Below are 20386 nucleotides of genomic sequence, written 5' to 3'. Positions count from 1 at the left end.
CTAAGGTATTAAACACTTCATATACATATTTCATGAGGAGAAATATTAAGCAAGCTTGCAATATAATTGGTGAAAAAAGAACATTTTCTTGACATGTTTTCTTAAAACCAATTCATTAGAGGTGCTGCAAAGTACTGGGCTTAATTCTTTGTGGACAGAGAATAAGGAGTTTGTAGTGAGACTTAATAATGCTGAAGATGTTTTTTACACCTATGGGTATAGTCTGATTCTATATTAGACTCATCTAAAAGCTATAACCAAACTTTATTTCACATATGTATCTTTAAATAATTTTTTCCACCAGACAGAGTTGTAGAACCATAAGCTTGGAACCATAAGCTAATATCTTTGCAGTCCTGGCCTGCAAAGCACTCCAAAAGATGCCTCTTCATGCTTCCTGAGAAATTGGTATTTCAGCTGCATTTCTTACCAGCTAGTCCCTCTTAGCATTTGAGGCTGGATGCAAATGATAGTTCCATCTCTTGAGGTTGGAGTTGGGGTTTATACTTCTTTCTGAACTACCACTTTGGGTTTGGTTGTGCCTCATGGGAAGTGAATTTTATTGGTGAAAATCTGATTTCTACCTACAGACATACATTAAGTGACTCCTACCCAATCCATTTCTAGGCTAGGCCCTGTTGGGGCACAGGGAAATGAAAGGTATGGCTCCTGTGCTCAAGCATAATGAAAGATATGCACACCACACACATCAAAATATAAAGTGATATGCACAGGGGTAATAAAAGGTGAAGAGGATTCAAGAGTTGTATCAGTGAGCAGAGGGGAGATAGCCCTTCCAGCTGTGGTGCTGAGGAGAGGGTGAATACTGGAATTGGCACCTGGATGGGACCTTGTCATGAATAGGATTTGGATTTGCAGAGAGAAGGCATGGCTTGCAGATATGTTAGGGGATATCCAATCAATCTACCAAATGACTCATCATATGAGACCTTTAAATGCAACTTCCTTTTCATACAGAATTTTCCTTTTTCAGTTGAGGAAACTGAGCACAGGGAAATTAAGTAACTTGATGGAGGTCCAAAAGCTTCTAAGTGTCAGAGCAAAAATTGAACCCATATTTTCTGGCTTTTGAGTCTATTTCTTAAACTGTATACTACCCATGCAACCATTGATTCAAATAGATGATTGCATATAAGCTATTGTACTAGATGTTTGGGATAAAAATGTGAAAAAGTCATAGATTCCTTCTTCAAGGTGTGGAGAATCAAATGGGAAGATAGATAAGTAAACAAGCTATTTTAAGACAGAATTGACAAAGGCAATAGTAGGATCACCCAAAAGGGACCTTAATCTTCAATTGGGTGTTCAGGAACACATTTAGGTAGGATCTGACACAGATGTTGAGAATTGGAGGCTGAGGAGGTATTAGCTAATAGAATGGGACAGACATTATGGAGATAGAAGACCACAGGACAGACTCAACCTGAGGATAGCAAGCAATTCCAGCTCTGGAGTAGAGGTATTTGGGTAAGGATAGGTATGAGGCTGAAGCCAAAACATGGCCTGATTATGCAGATTTTCATCTTCTGAGTTAAGAGTTTTGAGATTCAACCTGAGGGTAATGGAAGACTAATGGAGGGTAGCTCATAGCTGGAATAAAAAGGATGGAAAAGGGGAGTTTAGGGGATAGATCACTTGGGGTTATTTATCCAAGTGAACAGAATTGTGGTCTAATCTCTGTTTGAGTCAGCAAGGGGCAGTGGTATCTGGGGAAGCAGATGGTTTTGAGTAATATAATAAGAAGGAAGACTCTATAGGAAATGGTGACTATGTAGGGGCAAGGTAAGGGTTGGGAGAAATGAAGGATGAGCTTCTGCTTTCTGTCTTGAATAAGTAGATAACAAGTGGTGATATGCATAGAGTCAGGAACATAATGGGAGAAAGGGCATGAAACAGGCAAGAATGACTGTTGAGATTGAATTTGAGATTTGGGGCATGGCCATGATTAGCAGGATGGCTAGGAAGATGAGTTCTGGAGACAAAATACTAAGGTTCAAGCCTCAGTTCCCACATCTATAAACCATATGGCCAAAGAAGAGTAGCTAAACCACTCTGGCCTCATATTCCTTATTTGTAAAATGAGAATAATTATAATATCCACTTTCTAAAGTCCTTAAAAATAGTAAGTGCTCAGAATATCTTGTCTAAAACCACTATTAGGCGTAAGATGCATTGGTCTGAGGATCAGGAGATAAGAGATTAGGCCCAGACATGGAGATTTGTGAGTTATTTTTGTTCAACTAGTTAGTGACTGAAGCCAAGGAAAAAGAGGAAGTCAGCTAAGAGATGTGCAGAGTTAAAGAGGTGGCAGTGACCAAACCAAGGAAACCCAACATTTCGGGAGCTGAGAGAGGTGCCCAGAATGCACACAGCTCCAAGTGTGTGGTTCTAGCAGGTTTATCTGGATTTCCTTTGCAGCTCTGGCACTACCTAAACCAGTGAGGCAAGTAAAGTCCAGAAACTCAGTCTTTCCCTGCCCTGTGGACACCCACCTACCATTCAGTACATACTCATGCACTGATCCTTACAGAGTGCCCAGAGGTACCTGGCTGGCTTCATGACAATTTCTGTTACAGCATATAGCACTGCTGGGCTGTACAGGTGGGCACAGAAGAGTCTTAAAGACAAAGATGGCACTGATTCATGGGGGGCAATGTTATAAGTTGAGGCTCCGTGTCACTATCGAGGCTGACCAGCAGGTGTGCAGTGAGGGATTCAGTCAAAACTCCGTGCCCCTTGCCCCTACATGGAGGAGGGTGAGTCTTCAGAGAAGAAATCATCTGTGGCAGATCAGAAATCCTGCATGAGTCAGACACACAAGAAATGTGCATTTATTGTATCATCTGTTTATTTGTTTTGATTAGTGTTAAAGTATAAATATATTAACTTATTTCAAATGAACCTAGATGAGGTAATGTGTGCCTATGCACTGCTCAGCAACTTTTGAATGAAAAGATAATATTTGGTGTTAATGATGAATAGAGCACAGGCACCAGGTTGTATATGAGATGATGTCTGTCAGACCCTACAGGTCACAAAGTACTTTCATGTACACTAGCTTGTTGGACCCTCTTATCCAGCCTGTGAAACTGAGATCACCATTTTCACTACTAAGACACTGAATTTCCTGTAAAAGTGTCAGAGCAAGGGTGGTAAGGTTTCTTCAGACACCTGGTTAAAGAGTCCATCCAAAGCCCATAGCTCTGGCAGGGGACCTACTTATGAGAAACATACAGTTTAGGCTCAGACTATACTATTGTGCACAAATGGAACAGCAAATCAATGCATGCATGTAACTCAAGTATCCTGGTGGTATAAACTGGTGAATATAATTGCAGTCAGGTTGACATTCATTGATGAATCTTGATAACTCTGTCATCTCTGGGGCTCAATTTGCTTATGCAAAGTCTAGCACCTTATGGTGTTCTATCACACTTTCACCAACTACCTGCTATTTCTGGGAATCCCAAAAATGTATTGTAGTCATATAACCCAACTCTCCACTAGGCATAACCAGTCTCCAGGTAAGGCCACTGTGAAAGTCAGTCCCTGAATTGGTGGCAGAATATGTTCCACTTGCCCCGTTGACCTGTTCCTCACCCACCTCCACTGTGCGGTATATTCTGAGAGGCTTATGGAGCTTGGATCTCATCATCTGTCTGTGGCTTCAGTGGGGTTCAGCAAATGAAAGGAGAGAGGAAGAGGATGGCTGGGTGTTCTTCCCCTTGCTCTCTCCCTATGTGATAGAGTCAAGCCATTGTGTCTCCCACCATAGGTCTTGGTTGAGCATAATTCCTGTGCTTATATATTGATTTCAGAGAGGAATGGAGAGGGAGAGAGATAGAAACATCAATGATGAGAGAGAATCATTGATCAGTTGCCTCCTGCACTCCCCCTACTGGAGATCAAGCCTGCAACCCAGGCTGATTCACTGGAATCAAACCTGGGACCCTTCAGTCCGCAGGCCAGCGCTCTATCTACTGAGCCAAAACAGCTAGGGCTGCTGTGCTTTCTTTGTTTCTTGTGACATTTGTCCCAAGTTGCTGTCTTCTTACCTGAGACGCCATCTCTCTACCTGAGATAGGGCCCTGTTTATTCCCTGCCTCACAATCCATACTGAATCCCCACTTAGCATTTTTGAGCCTGATGTTATCAAGACTTTGTGAGTACTAACTCATTGCTAACGAAAGTGTCATCATTATCATTCGTTTTTTAAGTTAGCACCTCACTTAAATTTCTTTGAGACATTTTACGCCTCTGCTTCTGTTCTATAACCAGCTATAAAAACACTTAATTGCTTAGAAGTCAAGAGATCTGAACATGTAACCATTTGGTATATAATAATTTTAAATTGAAAATTCATTTTAGATTTTATAAAAATAAATGGAATGTATTTGAACCATTTAAGATATGCACAAGAAGTACTGGCTGGTAAGCTATTTTATTTCCAGTTCCCTGGTTTTGCTCTCGGTCTTTTGTCCCTCTCTTTATTTATTTTTCCCATAGCAAATTGAGCCAAATGATTGAATCAGTATCATAATGTCCCATCCAGCTTGCTTCTTTGATTTGGGCCCAAGGTTTTTCCAGGACCATGAAGCTTTCATGTGCAGAGCCACATGGGCCTGGCAAGGTGGACATCTGCCTATAGGAAGTGCTAGGCCAGCCTTTGGCATGGTTTCCCAGCCACACAGGGGAATTTAGGAAAAACTCCTTAAGAGCTCCTTATCCTGGCCCCACATCCCCACAATCCTCACCCTTCCTCTGGTGTAGACTACCAACACCCACATGAGCATCAGCACCTCAGAAGCCTGAAAGAGGAGACTTTGTCCCCGGCCCTCTCCAAATCCCACAGACCTCAAGTCTGGCTGGTGCAGCAGGGAGGGGAGGAGAAGTGTTTTTCAATTGGATATAAGATTGGGGTTTGAATCCTGTGGGATTTTTATAAAGGGGCAATGATCTTTCTGACATGTAGAAAAGGAATGAGTGAAGCTAAAGCAGCGATAGGAAAAAATTAAACAACTTCATCTCTATATCCCACTGAGTTGAAGCCAGGCCCAAGTGTCAACTCCTTCATGAGTCTCGTCTGTCTTCACTTCCACTTTGTCTCCAGCAGTACCCGGCACAAATTTGGCAGGCGCCTGGAAGATATTTGTTGAGGAAACAACCAAATAAACCAATAAACCTAACATAAATAATTAAATTGACTCTAGGGTCTGATAGAACGAAATATAAAATCTGATTTGGCTACTTCCTAACAGGGTGGCTTAAACAATATCCTCAGGATCCCTATGTCCTCTGAGCTCTTCTCTCCTGTGAGTGTCATGTGATTATCCCGAGCCACAGGCTGGAACTTATTGACCAGGTGATGTACAAGCACAGAGTAACTACTCAATAGATGTTTATTTTATCTCCTCCTTTGCGCACGCACCACATTATATACACATTATGTTTTATGTAGCTATTCAAGATAAATTTCTGTGGACAGCAAATAAATAATGTTAAATTCAAAAAAGAGAATCCAATACAAATAGTCACTTTATCCTTGCAAGGGTTTATTTAATAAGAACAATTTTTAAAAATCTGAGAAACATTACACCCTGTGAAATTAGTGCTGTAGGATTTATAGCACAAAGACAGCTCCAAGCACTATTCTAAGGTTTCCCACCAATTTATTCTACTTCTTTTCCTTCCCATCTTCTAATCTAGTCCCTCTGCAGGAAGGCATTCTGTCACATTTTCCTTTTATTAAAAAAAATCTCTCTTTCTTTCATTTCCATGAACAGAAATGAAGGGGAAAAGGAGGAAGGATCAAATAGATGAGGTAAGATTTGAAGAAGATCAATCTCTTGATCTCCTAAGTAGAAAGAAATAAGGATGTGAGAAAGAAACACTTAGGAGAGGAAAGAGAAGATGTGGGCTTTGCTGAGTGTCACTGGTATATTTCAGGGTTGAGAAGAGTACATTTCTAAAAAAAAAAATTAAGAGAAGACTTATCTCCCCAGAAAATCTGAAAAACAGAGAGCAACAAAAAGATAAAGATAACAGGTGACAGCAGGGTTTTTTTTAAAATTTTGTTTTATTGCTTAAAGTATTACAAAGAGTATTACATATGTCTCCCTTTTTCCCCCCTTGACCTTCCCCTGGCCTCCCCTACCCAGGGTTTTGTTTTCTTAGAGAAGGAGGATACCAGATGTCAAACAGACCTACTGGACCACTTCTCAGGGCCAGGCCTCTCTCTCTCTCTCTCTCTCTCTCTCTCTCTCTCTCTCTCTCACACACACACACACAAGTTAGTCTGTTACTTGTTAAGAAAGAATATCTAAAGAAATATAATTACGTTTAAATTTGTCAGGGACTGTGCATTTCTTATCTGGTTTATCTTCTTTTTATTTCCTTTTTATCACCATCATTACTTCATGAAAAATACAATCATTGGGAATCTCCTATGTGTTCAGCAGTATGCAAGGTACTATTGAATGAAATACAATATGAAGCATGGTTCCTACCTTGGGAAACTTTGAACCGGGCATGCCTGTCATAACGCAGTAAATCTTATTGTGTTCAAGGTGGGGAAATTTCTCTACCCTGTGTGCTAATTTGCAAACTAGCTTATTCTTCACCTTGTGACCTTCCTTTTTAGAAGGTTTTCTTAAACTCACTTGATGGGCTCAATAATGTACCTGAGCTATGGATCTGGGGGTGTGAAACTTAATTCTAATCTGCTTAATTTGAGAGACTATACCTGGAAAGCAATAATACATCCCCACTGTGCCATTTATTGGCCACAAAGGTTGGGGAACTGTGTGGACAATAATCTATAATAATAAAAGCATAATATGCTAATTAGACCAGACGATTTTCTGGATGAAGCCGCGGCGGCCAGAGGGTGAGGCAGAGGTGACTGCTACGGCAGCGGGGGTCTGAGCCCCTTGCATGAATTCTGTGCATCGGGCCTCTAGTCCTATATAATAAAAGGATAATATGCAAATAGACAGAATGGTGGAACAACTGAACAACTGAACAACCGGCTGCTATGACATGTGCTGACCATCAGGGGTCACACATGGAACATGCCAGGCGTTGGCAGCAGTTGGCAGAGCATGGAACATGGTAGGCACTGGCTGCGGTGGGATGGTGGAGCAGGTGAGCGGGGGTGCCAGACCAAAGCGGGGCACTGATCGCTGTCATTGGGGTGAGCCTCTGGAGGTTACTGAAAATTCTTTGCTTGCGCCATGGTCCCGCCCGGCACTCGCACCTACTGCCGGCACCAGAGCTGCTGCTTGCACCCGCTGCCAGCCCTGATCGCTTGGTGCTGTCAGTGGGTGTGAGTGGCGGCTGCTGGCCCCGATTGCCCTGAGGACTTCTTCACCTCTCCCTGCTGTTGAGGGGCATTTGGGACAGTAGCTGCCACTCACACCTGCTGATGGCACTGGCCCTGCTCGCACCCGCTGCTGGTGCCAGCCTCAATTGCTCTGCGTCGTCAGTGGGTACAAGCAGGGATGGCACTGTCAGCACATGGGAGTGGCATCAGTGGGAGTGGGGCTGCTGGCAGACAGGGGACGGGGGTGGGAGGGAGGGCAGTGGAGGGAGGAGCCGAGTGGGGGCATGGAGGATGAGCCGAGACCTGACCCTGTGCCCAACCACAGCCTTGCGGCCCACAGTTCCTTTCAATGTGCACGAATTCATGCACTGGGCCCCTAGTGTAACATAAAGTGGGTTTGTTTAAGGATGGTTCTCTTCTGGGATTATACTAGGTGCCACAACACGGACACAGACTCTCTTTTGAAGGAGCTTAGCCTGTTTTAGTGAAGACAGATACAGATGAAAATGCGCACACAGTGGGAGAATTATTTATGACTATAGCGATTGAGCAAGGTGTTATGGATGAGGCATGATTTGGATAGGTTTAAAAGATCATTTAAGGAAAGGCAGTGTGAGTAACATACAGTCAGTTTAGGGAAGAATTAGGGAGCTGAAAGAATTCATAGATGGACTATAAGGAATATTGCTTTGAGTGGTTTGGTAAATTTGAATTGTCAACTTATGTTGACCTTAGTGTGAACTTTGGCAATATTTGTATATTTTTTCCATTTATATCCTGCAAGAAAGATATTTAGAAGATTCTATTTTCAGAAGCCTATTTGGAGACACTAGCTTGGCAGCTGGCATGATAATGAGCCCATTTAAATGGAATGAATCCCATTACTATTAATATTAAGCAGCCACAGAATGATTCATGAAGCTTTTTTTTTCAAAATTAAAAAGTATTAGTCTAAAAGAGGGGGAGGACAAAGAATGAATAAAACAAACTCATGCCAGAACTTGATTATCGTTGGCTCCTGAAGAGTTAGTTCCTCTGTTTCCCAGGCTGACTAATGCTGACATAGAGTGCATTGATTTATTTTACTAAATAAAACTGCTTTTGGGGCAACAGAGAAAAATCTGACAAAAGGCCCTAAATATCCATGGAGTTGATTGATCTTTACAGATCACACATCGCCCCCAGGTTTTTAAGTTCTGTGTCTAGAGTTTTCCATACTTTTCCAGTTTAGTCTCATATTCAATTAGAGTTTCAGTCCACATGGACACTGCAGAGTTTTCAGTACTGATTATTAAAAGACTAGAGGCCCAATGCACAAAATTTGTGAATGGGGTGTGTCCCTCAGCCCGGCCTGCACCCTCTGCACAAAATTTGTGCATGGGGTGTGTCCCTCAGTCCGGCCTGCACCCTCTCAAAATCCGGGACTGCTGGCTCCTAACCACTGGCCTGCCTGCCTGCCTGATCACCCTAACCACTCACCTGCCTGCCTGATCACCCCAACCACTCGCCTGCCTGCCTGATTGCTTCTAACCACTTGCCTGCCTGATCACCCCTAACCACTCTGCCTTCCTGATCACCCCTGACTGTTCACCTGCCTGCTTGCCTGATCACCCCTAACCAATAACCTGCCTGACTGATCATCCCTAACCACTCTGCATGCCTTCCTGATTGCCTCTAACCACTCTGCCTTCCTGCCTGATAGCCCCTAACCACTCACTTGCCTGCCTGATCGCCCCTAACTGACTCGGCCTCGGCCCCTGCCGCCGCCGCTTCATTTGGAAGGATGTCCAGAATGACGTCTGGAAGGTCATTCAGCTGTCCTGTCTAATTAGCATATTACACTTTTATTATTATAGATAGATACTGGCTTTCATTACTAACCCCTGCACTCTCCTCCCCATCTGTCTCACAAAAGGTTACTTCCCCCAACCACCTGCTGCTTTTCAGCTCTTCTCTTCCTACTGCCCTTTTTTTCTTTCAGAAATCCATTCATATAAATTCTTTTTCATTTGATTGCTTGATAGTTTTAAATTTGTCATCACTAAAGGATAATGAAACTTTTCTGCAAAAGGAAGAACTCTCTATAGAGGGAAAAGAATTAAGAGCCAATGGAGATACCTAAAAGTGGGTAAGGAGAGGAGATTGGGGAACACATATATTGATACAAATTTTGTCCCATTGCTTTGCACAATCTTCAAAATTTATAGCTGGATAGACCAACTCACTTCTTCAGGTCATCCCTAGGTGGGTGACCAGCAATAATTTGGGTGATTGATTTTCATTAAGGGAATCCCTTGATTCAGTCATTTCCGGCTGAGGGTGGTTGGTCACAATATCTATAATGTGGTTATTTAGGTAGCAGGGCCTGGGGCTGTGGCAAGTCTTCTTAGAGTCATGTGTTGTCAGGGAAGGTGATGATTAGCCTCAGCTGAGTACATTTCCAATAAACACAGAATGAATAAGCTACACACGCCTTCGAAATTCAACAGGGCATGAACTCAGTGAGGTTATCTAAATATGTGAGAGGGTGTAAGGGTAGATTACCAGTGGGAAAACACATGGTGATAAGACCCAAGAGTCTGGGGAGCAGGTCTTCATGGAAAGCCTTACCAATGTCTGTCAGGGTAGGACTGGATAGTGGCAACACCTTCCAGGCTTTTATGCTTATTTGACAGCAATGAACAAAAATAACAACTACTCCAAGAATCACATTAAAACAATAATATTTAATTAATGCTTATTATTTACAAACAATTTCATGTGCATTAATTTATCTAATAATCCCAATAGCTCACTGAGGGAGTATGATTAGCACACTCATTTTACTCATGAGAACACTGAGGATTCTGAGTTTTAGTTACTGGCTCAGGGCACAAGTGCTGCATTTAAACTCCAACAAAACTTGTTTGTGTCCAGACTCTATCTCCACACCCACTGTACTGCAATTCATTTAAAGCACCAATATCAGAGGAACATCAACATGGATACTTCTTAATGAATTTTAACAAAAAACAATATGTCTCTGAAGTAAAATTAATTGAATAGCTTCTTTTTTATTTATCAACTAGTGGCCCGGAGCACAAAATTCGTGCACGGGAGGGGTGTCCCCCAGCCCGGCCTGCACCCTCTCCAATCTGGGACCCCTCGGGGGACATCCCTCTTGCAATCCAGGACCACTGGCTCCTAACCACTCACCTGCCTGCCTGCTTAATTGCCCCTAATCATACTGCCTGCCTGCCTGCTCACCCCCAACTGCCCCCCTGCCGGCCTTCTTGCCCCCAATGCCCCCCCTTGCTGGCCTGATTGCCCCCAACTGCCCCCCCACCAGCCTAATAGCTCCCAACTGCCCCCCCCCTGCCAGCCTTCTCTCCCCCAACGCCCCTCCCTGCTGGCCTGCTTGCCCCCAACTGCTCCCCCCCCACTGGCCTGATCGCCCTCAACTGGCCCCCCCTGCCGGCCTGCTCACCCCCAACTGTCCTCCCCTCCTGGCCTGATCACCCCTAACCATCTCTGCCTCAACCCTGCCACCATGGCTTTGTCCAGAAGGACGTCTGGAAGGTCTCCAGTCTAATTAGCATATTACCCTTTTATTAGTATAGATTACAGTTTACATTCAATATTACTCTGTAATAGTTTCGGATGTTCTGCAAAGTGGTTAGAAAATCATGTACTTTACAGAGTGGTTCCCCCACTGCTTCAAGAACCTACCTGGCCCCATACATATTTATCTCAATATTATTGACTATATCCCCTATGCTGTACTTTATATCCCTGTGACTATTCTGTAACTACCAATTTGTGCTTCTTAATCCCTTCATTTTTTTTAGCCAGCCTTGCAACCCCCTCCCCAGTCTTCTCTGTATCTATGAGTCTGTTTTTATTTTGTTTGTTTATTTTGTTCATTAGACTCCACATATAAGTGAAATCATATGGTATTTGTCTTTCTCTGACTATTTCACTTAGGATAATATGCTCCAGGTCCATCCATGCTGTTACAAAAGGTAAGATTTCATTCTTTTTGACAGGCATGTAGTATTCCATTATGCAAATGTACGACAGCGTTTTTATCCACTCATCTACTGATGGGCACTTGGGCTGCTTCCAAATCTTGGCTATTGTAATTAATGCTGCAGTGATCATAGGAATGCATAATTGAATAGCTTCTTAAGAAATAATTTGATTGGAGCAAAGGCATCGTGTTAGGGCTGGCGGGGCGGGGGGAGTGGGGAGCATGAGGGTCATGCAGTCTGAGCTCTGCCACCCCGGAAAGTGTGACTTGGAGCCACATCCTCCATCGCTCTGTTTCCTCTATAGAAGAGCGGATCTATCTTGGGTGGTATGTGGAAGCTCTTTGAAGAAATACGTATTAAACACCAGGCAGAGCAGGCAGCTACTAAAGAATCTCAGTACTATCTCTGGAAAGGAGACAAGTTGGGGCTTGTAAAATTGTTAAGGCTGGGTTGACACAGGGGCAAAAGATCTGGGTTGAGTGGGCGCCCAAGCTCTTACCTGAGTGATGGGTCCCTTTTGATATCTTCAAGTTGCTGAGGGATGAGCTGGGATCTTTTACATTTTATCTGAGGCATAGACATAGGCCCTCTCTTCCCCTCATGAGAATGAAAACAATCCTTCCCATGAACTATACAAAAGTGATGTGAGGGTTTGTATTTAAAGTGGGTTAACCTTTAAGTGACAAATGAGCTCTACATTTCTAATGTAGAAACCAGGCCATTTATATTTTTTTAAAAGAGCAGTTTATTCATGACTTCCTTTTCTGTTTCCAATTTCATAGGCTGAAATCTTGAAAATTCCGCTGATCTGTGTGAGGGGTGGTTATTATTTCTGTGGTGGTGAGTTGAGGTAAGGACACGGGACCTATGAAGGTTAATTGTACAGTCCAGGGTGCTGCTGGTTTAGGTGGGTGCTAACAGATACTACTCTTTGTTTAGCTCCCATGGTTTTACCCTCTCAGTTAACACCTTTCTCATTTCAACTCCTCCCTGCCACCATTACCCATCTTATTGCTGCCTCTCTCCCCTATCCTGACGGAAGAAAGAGTTCCATGTAGATCATCTTTAGGTAGTTTATCTTCCCTTTAAAATGTATGGCAGGAAACTAAAGTGTCACATCTACTTCCTGACTAATTATACACGTACAAGACAGTGTGAATTTTCCAGCTTGGCACGTCTTTTCAATTAGTAGAACTAGAGAGAGAGAGAGAGCACACCAGATGGCATCTGTGTCATACCAGAAGCAGAGGGTCTTCTTCTCAGGTAAACTAGCTACCATAAAGGAGGAGCTGAACTGAGCTTTACCTCATGCCACTGGTCCCTCTCTCAAGTCAGCTCAGAAGAAATAAGGCAAGATTTATATGTCTTCCATGAGGGAAAATAAAGACTCATTTTCCCTCATCAATTTGGGGAATTTTTCTTCCGTGAGTGTAATTTTTGGAAGAAAACAGAAGAAATATCATGTCTCAGGAACACACCTGCATAAAAGAAAGTTTATTCAATAACTCATTGACTCATTAGAAGGCAAGCTAGTGCTTCAGGACAGCCTGCTTTACTTTTAAAAGAAATTTATAACCAGCATCAAGCTTGCTGACTTCTAGGTCTGGATCATCAACAGACCTGAGCATCTGGGGTTGAGGGGAGGTCATGGCACAGCCATTCCTGGCCATCCTCACCCTCAGCTTATTATGTCATGAAAATTACCATGAAGAATCTGGCAAGCAGTAAACAAGGCTGTCATGGCAAGCCTCTCTTTTGAAATGTCATAACTACAAAAGGTAGGAAAAAATAAAACCAGCCATCTTTATAAGTTGTGTGGGTTGCTCAGAAATATACGAATGCATTTCCTTTTCGATAGGAAAAGAGACCTGCAGGCTAATTGCATATTGCTGTTGTTCTGAGCTTCGCCTCTTTAGAGTTCTTCCCCAGCAGTGGTGTAATATAGCTACTTTCTCACATACACAGCACTTCCGCTGCTGCTGGCAGAACAGCAGTGACAGATCTCCTGCTGGTGTGACACAACTTTTAAGCTTTGCTAGATATCCTTCCTGGTTGGCGGCAGTACCGACAAGGTGGCAAACCCAGTTCATCTGACGGGATTTTTTCATCTGCTGACACCACACTATCTAAACTCCATGCAGTATTCAAAATCTGCATTAGAGCTGGAGTCTTTGTCTATTTAGCAGTTTCAGACTGTCAGACACATGTGCAGTTTGAATGTACGTTATAAAAGCGAGGCTCCCTAGAGACTCAGAGCTGGCTCCTCCAGTGAAGGTGCTCACTGTGATTTTCCACTTGCTCTGAGCTTTCCACCACTGAATGGAAGAGAGTGCTTCTGTGGGAGGAGAGCCTGCACTGCCACCCTCAGCATGCTGGCAGCCTCCTGGGGAAAATTCATGTCGAAGCGGCATGACTGTTTGCTGTGGATTTTGTAGAGGAGATATTAGCACACGGGGATGGTTAGACTTTCAAGGTTTCTCATATGATTTGACATTCACTTGAACAAACTAAAGCATACTTTAAGTGTACCCATCTCCAAGAACCTGGGAAGAGTCAAGGCTGAGTAGCTGCCCTTTGTGGTGTGTTGGAGAGTCATCTGGTGTGAGGTGGCTCTCTCCACTTCTCCAAGCTGCCAGTGTCTATTCTGAACTCTGCATATCTGGTTACTTACATTTACATGTAGTTCAGAATGAGCCCTCCATCTTTGGGTCTACCTAGACCAGGGGTGGGCAACCTTTTTGTGAGTGCGTGCCAAAACCGGCAAAATCTCTGACTCAAAATTCTTCTATGTGCCAACCCTAATTTTTTGAGAACATGTTACGCCTACTTGATATCTCTTAAGGTGTATGTATGTGAAGAACCTTTAAGAAATAATAAAATTCATCCGAGCGACAAAAACACAGTATATGATGATGAAAAATACATTTATTTTTTAATGTATACATGTACACTCATAGTCCGACAGAAAAATTTATGACTCCGTTTGATATTATCAGTGGGACTTTTGCTGCTGCATCACTGATGACAGAGATTTTACATCAGGTTTATATTTCGTGACCTTCAGAGATATGCACAAGCTACTACTTTCATCCGTCAGGCTACTCCTATTACGAGACTTAACAAAATTCATCACTGAGAACAAAGGCAGGGAGAGTTAAGGAAGAGGCATAGAAATTGCTCTTCCTCTCTTGTCAATCCATGTCTATGGTCTTTAAGATAACTTGTTATGTAAACTTATTTATTTATCTAAGATGCACCTACACTGAATTTATCTGAAAAATAAAAAAGTCTATATTAAGAAAAAAATTGTATATGAAAGATTATAAGAGAGGGTTTGGCATGCCAGCAAAAGTTACCGGTGTGCCATGTTTGGCACGCGTGCCAGGGGTTGCCCACCCCTGACCTAGACTTTTGGTTCTAGCCTTCAGAGTCAAATACAACAGCTCCTTCCTTAGCTCAAAATTGGAAAAGTTATACCAATTGGACCAGATGGCTACCAATAGTGTCTATCATCTTGGTTTAAGAAAGCATTGGGGCCCTAGCTGGCTTGGCTCAGTGGATAGAACATCAGCCTGTGGACTGAAGGGTCCCAGGTTCAATTCCAGTCAAGGGCACATGCCTGGATTGTGGGTTTGGTCTCCAATAGGGGATGTGCAAGAGGCAGCCAATCAGTGATTCTCTCTCATCATTGATGTTTCTGTCTTTCTCTCTCTCTTCCTCTCTGAAATCAATAAAGATAATATATTTTTTTTAAAAAAGAAAGCAGTAGGTTTTGACTACTTAATATACCTGGCTCATTTTCCAGGGCTTATGGGTAAGAGGGAAAATTAGAAGGAGAATTTGCACATAGAAAGCAAATAATGTTCCAAAAAACACAAAAAAAGTCTTTCACTATTTTTATCCTATAGATTAATGTATAGCATATAACAAAATAAGAACAAACTTTTGGCTTATGTAAATAATACTGTTTTAAATATCAATATTCAAACATCTGTTCAATTCCCAGTTTCAATTCTTTTGAACATATATTTAAGGACTGGAGTTTCTGAGTCATATAGAATTCTAGATTTAACTTTCTGGTGAACTGTCACACTTTTCTATAGCACTTGCCCTATTTTACATTTCACCAGTATTTATGAGGATTCAAATTTCTTCACATCTTTGTGATCTTGTTATTTTCCTTTTTTTAAAATTACAAACCCTCTTAGTGATGTGGAGTGGCATCTCATGGCCAGTGGTTTTGATTTTCAGCTCTTTACTAATTATATTGAGAATCTTTACATGGACTTATGACATATTTGCATATATTATTTGGAGAAATGTTTATTCAAATATTTTAATCATTTTTAAATTGGATTACTAGTACTTGATTTTTATTGTTAACTTGGCATTCTTTACATTTCTGGCTAGTAAATCCTTATTAGAAATATGATTTGCAATATTTTCATCTATTATGTGGGCTTTTTTTCCATTTCTTGACAATGTCCTTTGACACACAAAACTTTTTAATTTCAATGAAATCTAACTTATCTAATTTTTTTGTTTGTGCTTTTGTTGTTAATCTAAGAATCGATTGCCAAATTTGAGGTCATGAAGTTTCTCCCCTTTATTTTTTCCTGTTTCATAGATTTACCTCTTCTTTGTAAGACTTTGATAGTTTGAGTTTATTTTTGTACATGGTGTGTGGTAAGGGTCTACATTTTTTCTTTTACATGTGAAAAATCTGTTTTGCTCAGTACCATTTGTTGAAGACCCAATTCTTTCTCCACTGGGTGGTCTTGGCACCTTTGTTGAAACCATTTTAGCATATATGCTCTCTATTCGATTCCATTGGTCTATACAGGTTGGGGCAAAAGTAGGTTTACCGTTGTTTATATGGAAAATGATACACTAATTAATAAATAATAATATAAGAATAAACTCTGTGTTTCATATACTCGCAACTGTAACCCTAATTTTGCCCCACCCTGAATGTCTATCCTTATGCCAGTACCACTATTGTTTTAATTACTGTAACTTTGTAGTATGTTTTGAAAATAAGAAATGTGAGTCTTGCAACTTTGTTTTTGATTATCAACATTTATTTTTACCTACCTGGGGTCTCTTAAAATTACATAAAAATCTGAAGAGGATCAACATTTATATTTCTGCAAAAAGACTGCTACAATTTTCATAGGGACTTTTGGGGGTCTATAGATCGCTTTTGGTTAGTATTGATATCATAACAATATTAAATATTTTTTTTAAATTTTGTTTTATTGCTTAAAGTATTACAAAGAGTATTACATATGTTTCCTTTTTTTTCTCCCCTTGACCTTCCCCTGGCCTCCCCTACCCCCCAGTGTCTTGTGTCCATTGGTTATGCTTTATATGCATGCATACAAGTCCTTTGGTTGATCTCTTACACGCTCTCCCAACCATCCCCGGACTTCCCGCTGTAGTTTGACAGTCTGGTCAATGTTGCTCTGCCTCTGTATCTATTTTTGTTCATCAGTTTATAATGGTCTTAATTATCTATAATGAGTGAGATCATGTGGTATTTTTCTTTCATTGACTGGCTTATTTCACTTAGCATAATGCTCTCCAGTTCCATCCATGCTGTTGCAAATGGTAAGAATCCCTTCTTTTTTACAGCAGCATAGTATTCCATTGTGTAGATGTACCACAGTTTTCTAATCCATTCATCTGCTGATGGGCACTTAGGCTGTTTCCAGACCTTAGCTATGGTAAATTGTGCTGCTATGAACATAGAGATGCATATATCCTTTCTGATTGGTGTTTCTGTTTTCTTGGGATATATTCCTAGAAGTGGGATCACTGGATCAAATGGAAATTCCATTTTTAACTTTTTAAGGAAACTCCATACTGTCTTCCATAGTGGCTGCACCAGTCTGCATTCCCACCAGCAGTGAAGGAGCGTTCCTTTTTCTCCACATCCTCTCCAGCACTTGTCGTTTGTTGATTTGTTGATGATAGCCATTCTGATAGGTGTGAGATGGTACCTCATTGTTGTTTTGATTTGCATTTCTTCAATGATTAGTGACTTTGAGCATGTTTTCATATGTCTCTTGGCTTTCTGAATGTCCTCTTTTGAAAAGTATCTATTTAGGTCCTTTGCCCATTTTTTGATTGGATTGTTTATCTTCCTTTTGTTAAGTTGTATGAGTTCCCTTTAAATGTTGGAGATTAAACCCTTATCAGTGATAACATTGGCAATTATGTTCTCCCATGCAGTGGGCTTTCTTGTTGTTTTGTTGATGGTTTCTTTTGCTGTGCAGAAGCTTTTTATTTTGATGTAGTCCCATTTGTTTATTTTCTCTTTAGTTTCCAATGCCCTAGGAGATGTATCGGTGAAGAAATTGCTTTGGCATATGTCTGAGATTTTGTTGCTTTTGGATTCCTCTAGTATTTTTATGGTTTCCCATTTTACATTTAAGTCCTTTATCCATTTTGAGTTTATTTTTGTGTATGGTGTAAGTTGGTGGTCTAGTTTCAATTTTTTTGCATGTATCTGTCCAATTTTCCCAACACCATTTATTGAAGCGACTGTCTTGACCCCATTGTTATGTTCTTGCCTCCTTTGTCAAATATTAATTGAGCATAGTGGTTCGGGTCGATTTCTGGGCTCTCTATTCTATTCCATTGATCTATATGTCTGTTCTTGTGCCAGTACCAGGTAGTTTTGAGAACAGTGGCTTTGTAATACAGCTTGATATCTGGTATTGAGGTCCCACCTACTTTGTTCTTCTTTCTCAGGATCACTGCAGCTATTCGGGGTCTTTTTTTAAACAATATTAAATCTTGTAAACCATGAAGCCAGGATGTCTTTTGCTTTATTTAAGTCTTCTTTCATTTCTTCCAGCAATGTTACATAGTTTTCAGTGTACAAGTCTAAAAGTGTAAAATACCTCTTCGATTAAATTCATTTCTATGTTGTTGTTGTTTTGGATACTCTTGTAAATCCAATTGTTTTTTTTTCTTCTCTTTAATATATATTTTTATTGATTTCAGAGAGGAAGGGAGAGGGAGATAGAAACATCAATGATGAGAGAGAACTATTGATTGGCTGCCTCCTGCATGTCCCCCACTGGAGATCAAGCCTGCAACCCAGGCATGTGCCCTGACCAGGAATTGAACTGTGACCTTCTTGTTCATAGGTCAATGCTCAATCACTTGGCCATACCAGCTGGGCATTTTCTTGTGAATTCTTTTAGAATTTTCTGTATATTGGGTTATGCCATCTATGATTAGATAGCTTTTCCCCCTCATTTTCAAATGCCTTCTATTTCTTTTCTTGCCTATTTTGTTTTTCTTTTAGTGCTTTAAATATATCATGACCTTCATGCTATCTGATGAGAAATTGGCTGATAACCTTATTGAGGATCCTTTGAATGTGACAAGTTGCTCTCTCTTGCTGTCTTTAAGATTCTGTTTTTACCTTTGTCTTTCTACTCTTTTATTATAATACTAGAGGCCTGGTGCATGAAATTTGTGCACTGGGGAGTGGGTCTTGCAGCCCAGCCTGCACCCTCTCATAGTCCGGGACCCCTCAGGGGATGTCCGTCTGCTGGCTTAGGCCCGTTCCCCCCTGACAGCTGGAAATCCCTCTCGCTGTCCGGGACCCCTCACTCCTTACTGCCTGCCTGCTCTCTGCTCCTTACCACTCGGCTGGCTGCTCCTTAGCACTGCCACAGAGGCAGGAGAGGCTCCTGCCACCGCCACTGTGCTCACCAGCCATGAGCCCTATCTTTCTGTGTAGTTGTCTGTGGGCCAACTGCTCTCTTCCTTCTCATTTAGTGCAAGCAGCATGTGAGGGCAGAGTGCACTGTTGTGGAATGCAGAGGGCCCACGGGGTGAGAGGTAAATACAGAGGACGCTATCTCACCCAATTGTGGGGTAGGCTGGCCAGCCTTCATCTGCCTGACCCCAACCTGGGAGGGACCGAGCAGGGTGTCCGCCTCACCATTCTCCATCCTTCCATCTGTGACACTTCATCTGGAGTGGGGTGGGCGGGGGCCAGCTTGAGTGACCTGGAGGAAGCATGGGGAGAGCAGTCACCGCTGGTCACCCCTGGTGCTGCTGGTGGTATCTTTTCTTCCTTATGGAGCATCTAGGGAGGGGAAGCAGCTGCAGTGCCTGAGGCTGAGTTCCAGGAGACCAGCAGTGCTGTTGGGATCATGCTGGTGGTGCTGGTCTGTTGGTGCCTGGCCTGTCCTCTGGAGCTGAAGGGAGTGGCCGGGCCCACGGGGTGAGAGGTAAATACAGAGGACGCTATCTCACCCAATTGTGGGGTAGGCTGGCCAGCCTTCATCTGCCTGACCCCAACCTGGGAGGGACCAAGCAGGGTGTCCGCCTCACCATTCTCCATCCTTCCATCTGTGACACCTGTCACCCTTGCCAGGCCTCCCCCAAAGTGAGTTCAGCTCAATCCCTAAATGTAAAAGGGCATGGGGGGAGGGGAGCTCCACTCCAGTGCCCCCTGATTCCCAGTGACAGGACGTGGTCGACAGGACCAGGTCTCAGGATGGTGGCCACAGCTGCAGAACACAGATCTGTTTCAAGAAAAGTTGGGAATGCAGACTTTCGTATGAGCCCCTATTCCAAAAGGTGGTAGTTTATTCACATTGTGGCAAAGACACCTTCAAGAGTAACATAAGGGGTAAAGTCAGGGCCAAATCGGGGCATTTCCTCATCCAATCTCTCTGAGGCACATGGACAGAACCAGATCTCAGCTCTTTGCAGGACACTTCTGAGGTTTTTTTAAACCTAAAGGACAGTAGTCTGTCTCCATTCTTGTTCTTTGGGATTTTTTTCATCGTTGGATAAAAGGATACATACATTGGGGCAATCCTCTCGAGATACAATATTCCAGTTGCACCATGTGCTGATGACAACAGCCCTCAGAGGGAGGGAGCTGACAGATGGGGAGCAGGGAATTCTGAAAACCAAAGTGATGACAGAGATGCTAAGCCTTTCCTTCACGCATCTGATACCCCTCCTCAGGCGGCCTGCAGGCAGGGCGTCTGCTGGACCT

The 20386-nt window shown here is 42.3% G+C and overlaps 1 pseudogene; it reads right to left on the bottom strand.

Moving 5' to 3' along the window:
• LOC102435915 overlaps positions 1-11928 on the bottom strand; it is a 160487-nt pseudogene extending 148559 nt beyond the window's left edge.
• Between the last annotated feature and the right edge of the window lie 8458 nt (positions 11929-20386).

This window comes from Myotis lucifugus, unplaced genomic scaffold (assembly GCF_000147115.1).
Source record: "Myotis lucifugus unplaced genomic scaffold, Myoluc2.0 scaffold_21, whole genome shotgun sequence".
NCBI lineage: Eukaryota > Metazoa > Chordata > Mammalia > Chiroptera > Vespertilionidae > Myotis > Myotis lucifugus.
This window is presented reverse-complemented; position numbering and strand designations above follow the sequence as displayed.